Source organism: Pseudophryne corroboree, chromosome 4, assembly GCF_028390025.1.
Source record: "Pseudophryne corroboree isolate aPseCor3 chromosome 4, aPseCor3.hap2, whole genome shotgun sequence".
NCBI classification, from domain to species: Eukaryota; Metazoa; Chordata; class Amphibia; order Anura; family Myobatrachidae; genus Pseudophryne; species Pseudophryne corroboree.
This window is the reverse complement of record NC_086447.1, coordinates 600,741,936-600,755,018: the sequence shown is the minus strand read 5'-3', so window position 1 is coordinate 600,755,018 and position 13,083 is coordinate 600,741,936. Positions and strand designations below refer to the sequence as shown.

The window sequence follows — 13,083 nt, the reverse complement described above, 5'->3', positions numbered from 1 at the left end:
GAAATGGCTCATGATAACATTAAATAAGAGACAACATGGTTGCAGATAAAACTACACATGTGAGAGACAATCGCTGCGCAGTTAGTCAATGCTGAATACAGCATGGGATGGAAGCTAGACTCCATTTTGAGAAACCTCCACTTGATTCCAAAGACCACACCACATGGCTGAAAGGGGGAGGGGAAGACATCCAGCAGCAGCCATTTTAGATTTGCAGGTCCAAACACATGGCACTTTATTCCAAAATGTCCAAGCCTCAAAACAATGCATATGTTCTGATTTTACAATTCCAAACCATCTAAATCACCTTTCACAATGTAATCCAACTTCCTAGAACCATCTCATAATTCCACATCCCAAACAACTTCAGTATCTCAATAACCAGAGCATATTCATCACAAGACCAGATCACAATGTAATTAACACAAACGTAACTGCATGGTGGTATTTATGATTAACAGGATATATAGTATAACTAACCAGCACAATCTATTTTAAATCTCCATAGGCAAACAAATACCACAAATACTATGCTACAGATTGTATACTGTTCCAATCATCACAGACTTCACAGAGTATCCACAAACACCCAACAATCACACAACCAAGTTACAATATCCTATTTAAACCAGAAAGCAATCTGTCTGTTTCCTTATCTAGCCATGTGAAGTTCAATACTTAGCCTTTAGTTTGGAAGATGTCCTGGGGATTTAGCTGCCATGCTGCTTGGTGCCAGGTAGCTGTGTGTGTGTCTGTGAGTGTAGCTACATTACATCTGTTCTCTGAGGCCACACCTGACCACTACCTTCCTGTTTGACCAGTACCTGGGGGAGGGGTCTTTCTTTCTCCTTTGTATATGCTAATCAGGTTCAGCCCTGAAAACTTAGTAAAAGGTTGTCTTGAGCATCCATTGTTCTAACAATATGATCTTAGCTTTTATACATATAATCATATCTATCTGCTGCAATGTCCCACAACAACACAACAGGCCTCAAACTAACCCACACCTCATTCTGCTTGCTTCAATACCAAACATGATGTGTTTATCTGGTTCGGTTCGAATGATACACATCCATGACATTAATTCATCAGCCAATTCTAAATCTCCATTATGTCTGGTGTTTGCTGTGCTCGCTGCGCATATTTGCAAGTATAGCGGCTTATATGTGTGCAGTTTATATGGTCTCTCTATGTAATATTTTTGACTTTGACAGTGCAGAATCAAAAATGCAACTAGCATCACATTTTAATTGAAAAATGTAAACACATGATGATGTTAATTTATTTTGCAGGTTGACCTCTTGAGGTGGATGGGCCTTTACCGCTGGTGTCTGGATGAGTTCGGCCAGAACGTCTGGGAGGGGACATTACAGGTGTCACTAAGGGGGTTGTGGTAGAGGAACTGGAACTTGTGTGCTCACCTTGATGAGTGAGATGCTGGGTAAGTGTAGTCAGAGTCACATTTTAGTCTCTAGTTGCAGACGTGTGGCTCTCCATGATTCTGACCATGGTGTCTTATGTGGTTTGTGTTGCAGTCAATGGCCCTCATTCCGAGTTCACTCTCTAGCTGCTTTTAGCAGCCATGCAAACGCTAAGCCGCCGCCCTCTGGGAGTGTATCTTAGCTTAGCCGAAGTGCGAACGAAAGGATCACAGAACGGCTACAAAATAATTTTGTGTAGTTTCAGAGTAGCTCCAGACCTACTCCTAGCTTGCGATCAGTGCAGACTATTTAGTTCCTGTTTTGATGTCACAAACACGCCCTGCGTTTGGCCAGCCACGCCCGTGTTTCCCCAGGCACGCCTGCATTTGTATCTGACATGCCTGCGTTTTTACACACACTCCCCGAAAACGGTCAGTTACCACCCAGAAACACCCACTTCCTGTCAATCACTCTGCGGCCAGAGTGTGACTGAAAAGCGTTGCTAGTGCTCGTGTAAAACGGCATCGGCTTTTGTGAAAGTACGTCGCACGTGCGCATTGAGCCGCATACGCATGCGCAGAAGTGACGATTTTTTGCCTGGTCGCTGCACTGCGAACAATGGCAGCTAGCGATCAACTCGGAATCTGCAAGTAGGTTTGATGGAGCCTGTGATTGTCATCCATGACTCATTGGTGTTTGCCATTTGGGTGAGTTCATTTGTTTGTCTGCTGTTGCTTCTGCAGAGGCGTGGAACATGATGGGCAAGACTGGAAATATATTGTGTTTGCCTACGCAAACAATCTAAATTATTTGCTTCCTGGGTGGACCAGCTGTCCCAAAATACCTGGTCTTGAGACTGTGCTATACTGTAGGTGTGGTAGGGCTTCTCTCCTGCTCAAGCGTCTGGTGAGTGGGCAGAGTTGCAAACTGTGTGGATGTTGGGTCTGGCGGTGGTACAGCAGTGAGATTGAGGGTAAATGTTTCCTCATTGTCTGTTTCCTGCAGTTGCCCGGAATGACTTGCCTGAAGATTTGTGTCCACTGAAAATAGAAAGCAGTTGTGTGTAAGTATATTTACAAATGATTTTGTTTGGCCAATGTGTTATGTTTTATTAGTGATACTATTGTTTATTGTATTTGAGTTATGTTTGTGTGTGTTGCTAAACCTATATTTGTCACATATCTTTTTTTTTCAACATATGCACCTCACATTTGTTGGCCTAAGTGTTTTGAGGTAATAGTGTCCATTTAGTTTGCACACTAATTTGCTTCATAAATCAGTTTTAAAACATTGGAGTATTTGAAGTAAGCTTGCATTTCGCCAAAATGTGGGATATATGACATCTCATTCATTCACATTTAATGTGTTCTATTCTAGAAGTTGCAACATAATTGTCAAGTTTACTGTGATTGGTTGTTAAGGGCAAGATGGCATCTTAAGTAGGCCAACAATAGTACAACATATTTAGCACTGGAGTAGTGTAAATGTGTGTAAAAATGTGTGCTGTGTGATTGTGCAAATCAACTCACCAGGCAGCTGTGGGGAATGCAGTGACATGGTTGGCGGACTGTCCAGCAGTTGCTGTGGGGGCATGGCTGAGACCTGGGTATGCGTCGTCGTGGTGATGGCTGTAGTGGTGGTCTGGAAGACACATTCAGACTGCGCTTCCACGGGGGCAATTCGTTTGTGGATGGTCCTTTGGGAAAAAGTGTTTGAGTTATTTTTATTTCAACATTGAGGCTAAAACACACCCAAGGTTAATGTACTTACCAGCATCAGCAGCATCCCCTGCTTCAGTGGAGGCATGGCCAGAAGGTCTTTGTGACTGTTTAGACACTGCAAAAGGATAGGATGCACTTTAAAATTGTAACCTACAAAAGCCACTACATACAAATGTGCCAACACATTACTCCTAAGCTGATGTTTGCCATATCGCACATTTTATAAAACGCTAAGCAAAACATATTTTCAGAAACACAAGGCAAACATTTAGACACAACTACAAACTATGTAAGCTCTCCCTTCCCTCATGCGCTTTTAATCCTCTTTCTGTACGTATCTTCATAACAAGACTCCCTTTGATGACACAAAATCCTTAGCCCGTCATTCAAGCAGAAACTTTATAATGTGCTGCTTAATGATGCTACTATGTTTAGATCCTCTGTACTTGTTCTCTATTGTATTGAACTGTAAGACACTGACTTCATGTTTGGCCAAATTATACACTCTGCTTTCTTACTAAAATGAATACATGTGGCACCGTATAAAGGCTTGCGAAATCACTATAAATTACAACGTACCTTCACATTACACACATCACCATATATTTACATTTGGTCCACAATACACTATTTAAAAAAAGACTGTATGGATGGAAATCTATTTTTGCACAATAGACACATATCATATTAATCAATGGTGTGCAGGAAACTAAAACAAAAGTAATGTAAATTAATTCAGACTACCACATCCAAAAATAATTGTGTAAATATGATGTGTTTAGAAACATAAACACAACATACATTTCTGTGCGGACAGCATACACAATGGAAGATGAGATGAAAAAATAAGACAGCAATATTGATACCAAAGCCAGACTCAAACTGCTTTTTGTTGCTAAAAATCTATAAACCAAAAATAAAATTATATATATATATATATATATATATATCTCCTATATATTTGCCCAACTCTGTGATTCTGTGCCTGGCCGTAACGCTGGGCAGAGTCACAGGCACAGATCTGGCCAGGAACAGTCCCCTCCCTCTCTCCGCCCAGTCCCCTCCCCATCTCCGCCCAGTCCCCTGTCTCCCTTCTCCCAGTACACTCTCTGGTGACAGAGCAGCCGCTGACTGTGAGCGGAACTCACACTACCCGCCTCACAGACCAGCGGCTGCTGCAGAGTTCAGGGGGACATGCTGACACTGACAGCCGCACTCGCTCCCCCTCCCACCGGCGGCAACCACCCGCATCTGCCCCCCACCCGCGGCACTCCCGCCCTCTCCCCCTCCCGCAGCACCAACATCCGCGGCACTCCCGCTCAGAGGCGTCACTTACTGTTATAACACCCGGTGCGGTCGCGGGTGAAAAGGGGGCGTGGCTTCGAAAAGGGGCGTGGCTTCGCGTCCCGACCCCCGTTTTCGGCACATTGTGGATCGGGGGATACGGCCTTCACCCGGACACTGCTGAATCTGCAGTGCTGGCTTCTGCGCTGTGACAGGAGCCGGGTTGCAGCATCCAGCTCCTGTCACTGAGCAGGAGCCGGCACTTTGGTGTCACCCCTCAGAGGGTAACACCCGGGTGCGGCCCGCACCCACGTTGTGGCGCCACTGCTCCTGCCCCCTCCCCCACCCGTAGCACAAACACCCGCCGCATCCACCCACCACCCGCGGCACTCCCGCCCCCTCCCCCGCCCAGAGCACCAACACCCGCGGCAACCAACCGCATTCGCCCCCCACCCGCGGCACTCCCACCCTCTCCCCCACCCGCAGCACCAACACCCGCGCCACCTATTTGCGGCACCCACCGCATCCACCCACCACCCGTGGCACTATGCCCCCTCCCCCACAGCACCAACACCCACTGCCCCCCCCCTGCGGCACCCAACGCCTCCCCCACATCCGCTTCCACCAGCGGCACTCCCGCCCCCACCCGTAGCTCCTACACCTGCAGCAACCCCCGCACCTCCCCCACCCGCTGCAACCCTGCCCCTCCCCCATACCCACCTCTCCCCCCCGCTGCACCCTTCACCCAACCCGCACCACCACCGCATCTGCTACTCCTGCACCCCCCCCTCCCCCCCCCCGCAACCCCCCCCCCAACCCTCGGAATCCCAGCAGCTGCCTCCCACCACCCAACTGCACCACCACTGCTCCAGCCCCTGCCCCCCCTCCGCACTTGTCCCCCCACCCATGGCACCACGCCCCCACCCCCAGCACCCCCCCTCCCCCATCCACGGCACTCCCACACCAGCTTCTCCCACACCCACATCACCCCTGCTCCCAACCCCCCACCCATGGAACCCCCGCCCCTCTTCTACGCACAGCACCCCTCCCCTACCTGTAGCACCCGCCCCTGCAACCGTGGCACACTCAAACCCACCACCACCGCAAATGCACCACACCGGCAAACCGCCCCCTCCCCCACCCTTGGCACTCCCCCACTCCACCCCCATACCCACCTCTCCCCCCGCTACACCCCTGCATCCTCCACTCCACCCGCACCACCAACGCATCTGCCCCTCCTGCACCCACCCCTCCCCCATCCGCAACACCCCTGCTCCTGCACCCCCTCCCCCACCCACGCCACACCCCCAACCCTCGGAACCCCCGCAGCCGCCTTCCACCCCCCATCCGCACCACCACTGCACCTGCCACTGCCCCCCCACACCTGTCCCCCACCCATGGCACAACGCCCCCACGCCCAGAACCCCCCCCTCCCCTACCCACGGCACTCCCACATCAGCTTCTCCCACAGCCCCCCCAACCCTCCCAAACCCACATCACCCCTGCTCCCAACTCCCCACCCATGGCACCCCGACCCTCCACTACGCACAGCACCCCTGCTCCCGCACCCCCACCCCTCCCCTACCTGCAGCACCCCCCCCACCCGCCCCTGCAACCATAGCACCCTCACCCCCACCCACCCCCAACCGCACCACCCCGGCTAACTGCCCCCTCCCCCACCCGCGGCACCCCGCCCCTCCCCCACTCCACCCCCATACCCACCTCTCCCCCGCTACACCCCTCCACCCCACCCGCACCACCACCACCGCATTTGCCCCTCCTGCACCTGCCCCTCCCCATCCGCAACACCCCTGCTCCCGCACCCCCTCCCCCACCCGCGTCAACCCTCGGAAACCCCCGCAGCCGCCTCCCACACCCCAACCGCAGCACTACTGCACCCGTCCCTGCCCCCCGCACCTGTCCCGACACCCATGGCACCACACTCCTACCCGCAGCCCCCCACCCACGGCACTCCCACACCAGCTTCTTCCACAACCCCTCCCACACCCATATCACCCCTGCTCCCAACCCTCCACCCATGGCACCCCGCCCCTCCGCACAGGACCCCTGCTCCCCCATCCCTCCCCTTCCTGCAGCACCACCCGCCCCCGCAACCGTGGCACCCTCACACCCACCCAACCGCACCACCCCGCCAAATAGCCCCCTCCCCCACCCACAGCACCCCTGCACCCGCCCCTCCCCCCATCCAACACCCACGCACCTGCCCCTCCACCACCCGCAACACCACCACAGCCGGCCCTCCCCAACTGCGTTAACCCCGCACCAGCCCATTGTGTATAAGTGGTGCTGCTACCTGTGGGCACTGTGTGTATAAGCGGCTTTGCTACCTGTGGGTATTGTGTGTATACGCCGCTCTGCTACCTGTGGGTATTGTGTGTACACGTGGCTCTGCTACCTGTGCCCATTGTGTGTATAAGCACCTCTGCTACCTGTGGGCACTGTGTATAAGCGCCTCTGCTACCTGGGGGTATTGTGTGTGTATAAGCGGCTCTGCTAGCTGTGGGCACTGTGTGTATAAGCGGCTCTGCCTACTGTGGGTATTGTGTGTATAAGCGGTTCTGCTACCTGTGGGTCATGTGTGTACATGTGGCTCTGCTACCTGTGCCCATTGTGTGTATAAGCGCCTCAGCTACCTGTGGGCACTGTGTGTATAAGCGCTTCTGCCTCCTGTGGGTATTGTGTGTATAAGCGGTTCTGCTACCTGTGGGTAATGTGTGTATAAGCGGCTCTGCTACCTGTGGGTATTGTGTGTATAAGCGGCTCTGCTACCTGTGGATATTGTGTGTATAAGCGGCTCTGCTACCTGTGGCCACTGTGTGTATAAGCGCCTCTGCCCCCTGTGGGTATTGTGTGTATAAGCGGCTCTGCTACCTGTGGCCACTGTGTGTATAAACGGCTCTGCTACCTGTGGGTATTGAGTGTATAAGCGGCTCTGCTACCTGTGGCCATTGTGTGTATAAGCGGCTCTGCTACCTGTGGCCATTGTGTGTATAAGCGGCTCTGCTACTTGTGGGCACTGTGTGTATAAGTGGCTCTGCTACCTGTGGGTATTGTGTGTATAAGCGCCTCTGCTACCTGTGGGCACTGTGTGTATAAGCGCCTCTGCTACCTGGGGGTATTGTGTGTATAAGCGGCTCTGCTACCTGTGGGCACTGTGTGTATAACCGCCTCTGCCCCCTGTGGGTATTGTGTGTATAAGCGTTTCTGCTACCTGTGGGTAATGTGTGTATAAGCGTCTTTGCTACCTGTGGGTATTGTGTGTATAAGCGGTTCTGCTACCTGTGGGTATTGTGTGTATAAGCGGCTCTGCTACCTGTGGCCATAGTGTATATAAGTGGCTCTGCTACCTGTAGCCACTGTGTGTATAAGCGCCTCTGCTACCTGTGGGTATTGTGTGTATAAGCGGCTCTGCTACCTGTGGGTATTGTGTGTATAAGCGGCTCTGCTACCTGTGGCCATTGTGTGTATAAGCGGCTCTGCTACCTGTGGCCACAGCACCTTGGTATCTTATCTACAGTGCATTGCTGTTACTTATCTGGTACTTCATAATGCAGACACTAGCAGTATATACTACACTATGTTATTCATTGTGCCCTGCGGCCACTCTGCACGCCCTCACAAAGGCCTACGCCCCCTTGACAATCGCACGCCCTCCCCCCTTACAATATTTACCCACTGCCATAAAAAAAAAATCAGGTAATACTCCATGTAATAACAATTATAGCACAGCTGAAGCCCGTGCAGGGGATAATGGGTCGTAGCCTCTTGCAACGGTATTTTCTCTCTAACCCCTTGCCTCTCTTTATCCTCTCCCTACCACCCTGACTCTCCCTATCCTTTACCGATCGCACAGCGTGTCTGTACATTCCCTTTCTCCCCCCTACGCCTCTCTATCTTATCTCAACCAGACACCATTTCTGTATGCCCTCTATACTGCCCTGCGTTTCTGATTCTGTTATCTACCGCCCTGCGTATGTTCAAAGCCGTGCAGAGGTTAATGGGGCGTAGCCCCTAATGACGGTGTGAAGAGCGCCCGTAGGGCGCGATGAATCACCTAGTATGTGTGTATATATATATATATATATATATATTTTTTTTTATTTTTTATTTTTTAAACACCTAATTTACCAGCCACCTTGGGACGATCGAAGTCCCGTACATACGTAACCCTCACTACCTACAGAGGGATCAGGTTCTGCAACGGCTCCTCATACTCCAAATAAGTGGCAAGAAAAATGGCCACCCCCCTCCTTTTTGTCGCGCCAACTTGGCCTCCTTCACCATATGACTTTCACAGACGCTTGATATCGTAAAAGCGCTTTCTGCAGGTCTCCTCTGTTCGCCTCACCATGCCCTCACTATTCACGGCGTCAACCACCTTCTTCCACATTAAAGCTTTTCTCCTTGCTGAAACCTTAGCTGCATCCAAACCAAAGAGCTGGCGATGATATTTCATTATCATCCTCACCAGGACAACATTCTCGGCAAACGTGAACTTCACATTTTGCCCTGACTTTGTCCTGATACGTGGCTGCGGAGCCAACTCCTGCACCGCACCCCTCACTATCTTCCTCCACCTCACTAACCTCCTCCACCCAGTGGCGTAGGGAGGGTGGAACAAGTGGAGCTGGAGCTGGGGACAGTAGGCGCCGGCTCACTGCACAGCTGAGAGCTGGGATCTCGGGCAGGGTAGGAGGAGATGACTAGAAGAGAGGGAAAGGGTGGCCACCACACTGCCTGCATGTTGCATATCACTGATTGCACAGAACAGAGAGTCCAGTGCAGTGCAGTACAGTATAGTGTGTTGTTAGGGAAGAGGGGAGGTTTGAAGGCTTGTCAGAAGAACTTTCCTGGCTGTCAGGGATAAGCATTCAGTGATCTGGAACATGCAGGCAGTGTGGTGGCCACCCCTTTCCTCAGTCCTTTCCTTCTACCCACGGAGGTCCAGCCTGTCAATCACATAGAAGCTCCGTCCCTCTAGGCTGGAACGAGTAGCTGCTCTGCTGCTGCCCACTTGGTGAGAATTACTGTGTGTGTGTGTGTGTGTGTGTGTGTGTGTGTGTGTGTGTGTCTGTGTATACTGTGTTTATGTGTATATGTCTGTGTTTGTGCGTAAATGTGTGTATATGTCTGTGTATACTGTGTTTATGTGTATATGTCTGTGTTTGTGTGTAAATGTGTGTGTGTATATGTCTGTGTGCTAATGTGTATACATGCATGTGTGTTTATGTGTATATATATCTTTGTTTACAGTATGTGTGAGTATATGTGTGTGTTTATGTATGTCTGTGTGTATATGTGTATGACTGTGTATATCTGTGTGTGTATATTTGTGTGTTTATGTATGTCTATGCCTAAATGTGTGTGAATCTATATACAGTATGTATTTATGTATGTATGTGTGGTGGAGGGTGGGAGCGCCGTGACATGACCCTGCTCCGGGTGTCATGTCTCCATGCTACACCTCTGCCTCCACCTCACCAACCTCCTCCACCTCCCCAACCTCACTAACCTCTGACTCAGACATGCTTAGGCCAAACAACACTAAGCACTAAAAAATAAACACAAACAAAACACACTCCTCCTCTACCTCTACACAGCACACACACACACACACACACACACACACACTGACATGAGACTTTAAAAAAAACTAGGACAGAAAATATGACACGCATAACTAACAATGCAGCAATATAGACAACTTTCACAGCTCATCACTCAGAAATCGCTACCCTAAAATCCAAAACACTCACCAACTCCTCACAGCACTACCACTCTCCTCTCCACTAACTAAACCCACGAGGTTCGGTCGGTTTGGGGCGTATTTATATGGCTGTGCTTTGACACTCCCACGTATTACACATAACCAATCACGCTTCACCTTCAAAATGGAATGAAAATTGGAAAATGTGACCGCAAAGTCCACAAAACACTGCCACACCTGAAATATATTTTCGGCCAAAAACAAACACATTCGGCCATAAAAACACAGCCAGAAATACGAATGACATCGACATTGAAAAATATGAATAGGAGGAATTCGAAATCTTAGTAAATTACCGAATACAGATTCATAAAACTTGCAATTTTGCATGGCCGATGTCAGTCTAATTCAATTTCGAATAAAATCGGTCACAACACGAATCTTAGTAAATATACCCCTAAGTGTGACAATCATCTCCTCTTATCGGCGGTATAAACAACACGACACCCCTGCTCACAAAGAAGCTTATCTTTCAGCCAAACACATTTATGACATTTTCCTTACTGAATGAGCTCAACTTTCTTATGATTATCAGCAGAATAGATTTCACAAATGGGGCAACAAATCAGGCAGATTGTTGGCTAATTTAATTAAGGGACCCAAGTCCTATACATAGGTCAATGCCATTAATGTTTCAGGTAAAATTGTCTCAGACCACGATACTATTTGTGCGCAGTTCATGCGCTTCTGTCACTCCCTATACAGCAAGGGCCCTGATGATATTGTTGAGGGCTGCTCTTTCCTTGACGAGGCTAATCTCTCCACCCTCTCCCAAGGGGATGCGGTCAAGATCCCGCCGGACGGAAATCCCGGCGGTCGAAATACCGACACCGGAATCCCGACCGGCACAATCCCGACATATTCTCCCTCCGTGGGTGTCCACGACACCCATAGAGGGAGAATAAAATAGTGTGCCGAGCGTAGCGAGGCACCATGCCCGCAGTGTGGCGAGCGCAGTGAGCCTGCAAGGGGCTGCGTTCCACTCGCCACCCCTGTCGGGATTCTGGTGTCGGTATTTTGACCGCCGGGATCCCGTCCAGCAGGATTTCTACTGATCCCCTCCCAAGAGGACAGGGACTTTCTATAGAGCCCAATAACAGCTGAGGAATTTATTGACACTATTAAAAGCTTGCCAAATTAGTCCTGGCACTGATGGTTTTGGCGCTGAGTTCTATAAAATGCTTCGGGAAGACTTAGCTCCCACTTTCACATCTCTGTACAATCACATCCTCTCCTCTAAACAGACCCCACTCAGGTTCAATGAGGCTAAGATTATTGTTATAGCGAAACCCGGGAAGGACCCTTCCTTAACTAGCTCTTATAGGCCAATTTCCCTCCTTAATCAGGACTTCAAGGTTCTGACTAAACTAATGGCTACTCGCCCGCAGTCATGCCTCTCTCACATTATATCACCTGTGCAGCTGGGTTTTATTAAACATAGGCAGTCGATACAGGGTATTAGAGCTGCTATCACCCACACAAAATTGTGAATAACATTTTGATTAACCTTGACGCTGAAAAGACTTTCGACAAGATTGCCTGGCCTCATCTTAACAGAGTCTTACATTATCAGCACTTTGGGGAGAAATTTTGTGGCCTAGTTCACTCCCTTTATACCAACCACACTGCGCAGGTGATAGTCAACAAAATTTCTTCAACTCCCTTTACCCTCAAAAGAGGGACCAGGCGGGGTTGTCCTCTCTCTCCAATACTCTTTAATCTAGCTCTAGAACCCTTTATAATTTATATCACCAATTTATCTATTTTTCAGGGTATAAAAATAGGCACTCAGGAAATGAAAATTATAGCGTTTGTGGATGATATCCTTCTCACTTCTAATCCAAAGCAGTCTGTCCCAGCATTGCAGGACGCTATAGCGCGCTTTTATTCCTTTGCTGGATTCTCCATTAATTATGATAAATCAGAGGCCTTGGCCTTGTTTCATCAGGTGACACTGGGGTGGGGGTGGGAGCCTCCCTTTCCATTCTGCTGGGCTCCCTTTCACATCACTTATCTTGGTGTTTTACTACCCTCTGATCCCACTCTCCTCTATTCCTACAATGTTCATCCTATCCTCACTAAAATCCAGACTGGACCTCTGGCAAAATGTACCACTCAACTTCTGGGTCGCTGTAATCTTGTTAAGATAGCTAGCTTCCCAAAATTGCTCTATGTCCTCCAAATGGTCCCTATTCTGCTTAGAAAATATGACCGATCCCTCCTCAACTCTCACATCTCTAAGTTAATATGGTCCAATAAGCGGCCTAGAATAAGCTCTCTTAAATTATCCCAGACAGTACAGAATGGAGGACTGAATTTGCCTGCCATAGAGCAATACAATAGAGCATGTCTTCTTCACTTCGCCATGGATTGGCTTAGAGGCACAAATTTCTTTACTGATTCAACATTAGATTCCCAACTCAGTGCTCCCCTATCCCTTAGCTATATTTTACATGCAAGTAACACTGATCTGAAACTACCTCACCTAGATAATTTACTCTTGACTTCCACTATCAGGGCGTGGAGAATGTCCAGGAAATCATTAAACCTGCAATACTCTCATTTAATATTTCTTCCTCTTACCGGTAACCTAGATTTCCAAAATGGACGGGCCTCCCTTCCCTTTCATGCTTTGCTCTCCGCAGGGATTATAAATATTCATAATCTTCTTAATTCTATGAACAAGCCACTTACTTTTGCTGAAGCAGTGGAAAAATATGACATTAGCCCCCTTCATAGGTTTTACTATTTTCAGGCTTCTCACTATCTGCAGTCTGTTCTGTCTAAACTACAAAAGCAGTATGTTCTGAATCCTCTAGGCACGCTTTTACACTCTGGCACGTGCTCCATCTCGGCCATATATGCCCGT

The 13,083-nt window shown here is 49.3% G+C and overlaps 1 long non-coding RNA gene across 2 annotated transcripts in view; it reads right to left on the bottom strand.

The window, feature by feature from the left end:
- Window positions 1-13,083, bottom strand: part of LOC134910025 (uncharacterized) — a 271,286-nt gene that overhangs the window by 127,559 nt on the left and 130,644 nt on the right. Inside the window, exons 2-4 of one of the 2 annotated variants that reach the window (XR_010176096.1) lie at window positions 3,192-3,257; window positions 2,951-3,117; window positions 2,266-2,461 (exon numbers count right to left, since the gene is read on the bottom strand). This is a non-coding gene — a long non-coding RNA (uncharacterized LOC134910025). Of the gene's footprint in view, window positions 1-168; window positions 2,462-2,950; window positions 3,118-3,191; window positions 3,258-13,083 lie in introns of those variants that run through there. The other variant, XR_010176095.1, reaches the window with a different exon arrangement.